The following is a 1,685-nucleotide window of genomic DNA, read 5'->3' on the forward strand; positions in this document are numbered from 1 at the left end:
AAAAACCTATTTTTTTAATTTAAAATCACAAATATCTAATTCTTCTTATATTAAAATTATCCACACAAAATCACTACCATATACACAAACCATTTATATGGTTATAAATTATTTTAATTTAAACCCTTCAATATCGATAAGGTCCCAAGTAAATTTTTTTTTTCTGAAAAAAAGGAATACAAATAATAACTAAATTATTTGTTTCTTTTTTTCTGTTAGAGATATTTCTCTCAAATATAAGGAGGTTTAGGATATGATTCAATAATTTACCTCACTAAAATATGTATGTATTTTTTTACTGTATATAATAAATATTATATGTTTTAAAAAAAATGTAAAATTGTTATGAAATAAAATTATTTAAAAAAATTAGAACTATACATTTTGGTTTGAAATTTAGCGAAATCTGACAGGACTAATGGTTTTGTTGCTCCAATTTTCATTCCATGCCTTATAGTACAAGAGCCAGGAAGAAAAAAAGGCAGTTATCTCACCCCAATTTTTGATTACTTTAATGAAAACTAGCTATAATTACTAGTCAAAATTGATGAGTCTGCCAAGTATAGGTAGGGTGAATAAAAAATGACGGCTGTTTCAAAACCTTTAAAAAACATTAATTTTTCATTCGGACCTCTATATCTTAAAAACTAACAACAACACTAGAAAATCTAAGAGAACATTATTTAAAGAAGAGGAAATTTGCTGAAATATTAGCCCTAAAAGAGCTATTTACGTCCAATAGTTCTCGAGATGTAGCTTTTTAAAAAGCAAAATTTCTTAAAAATCTACTGAAAGATTAGTAGTTAGTTAATTTATTTTGAGAAATCTATATCTCAGGAACTATGTGACGTACATATGACTATTAGCACTCAAATTAAAGCTAGTTTAATGGAATATAAAGAAGTTTATGAACTTTACCATCGTAGGAATAGTAGTTTTCATGATATTTGCTAAAATAAATTGATTTATAGTTGTTCGGACAATAAGTTTGATTATTGAAAAACTCTATTTCAGAAACCACTGGACGTACAGATGTCTGCCAGCGCTCAAATTAAAGCTAGTTAAAGTTACTACAAAATAGTTAATTATGTTGATCTTTGTAGGAGTAGTAGTTTTTATGATATTTGACAAAATAAACTCACAAAATGTTAATTTCTAGTTGTTCGTATAAAATATTGGATTTTTTAAAAAATATATCTCTAGATCCATAAGACGCTATGATTACTAGTTGAAACTGATGAGTCTACCAAGTATAGGTAGGGGAAATAAAAAATGGAGGCTGTTTCAAAACTTTAAAAAACATTAATTTTTCATTCGGAGCTTATATCTTAATAATTACCAACAACACTAGAAAATCTAAGAGAACATTATTTAATGAAGAGTAAATTTGCTGAAATATTAGCCCTAACAATTTACGTCTAATAGTTCTCGAGATATAGCTTTTTAAAAAGCAAAATTTCTTACAAATCTTCTGAAAGATTAGTAGTTAGCTAATTTATTTTGCGAAATTTATATCTCAGGAAATATAAGATGTACAGATGTCTATTACCACTCAAAGTAAAGCTAGTTTAATGGACTATAAAAAAGTTGATGGCCATTACCTTCGTAGGAATAGTAGTTTTCATGATATTTGCTAAAATAAATTGATTTATAGTTGTTCGGACAATAAGTTTGATTTATGAAAA

Source organism: Halyomorpha halys, unplaced genomic scaffold (genome assembly GCF_000696795.3).
Source record: "Halyomorpha halys isolate HHAL.00 unplaced genomic scaffold, Hhal_1.1 Scaffold401.1, whole genome shotgun sequence".
Taxonomy (NCBI): Eukaryota; Metazoa; Arthropoda; class Insecta; order Hemiptera; family Pentatomidae; genus Halyomorpha; species Halyomorpha halys.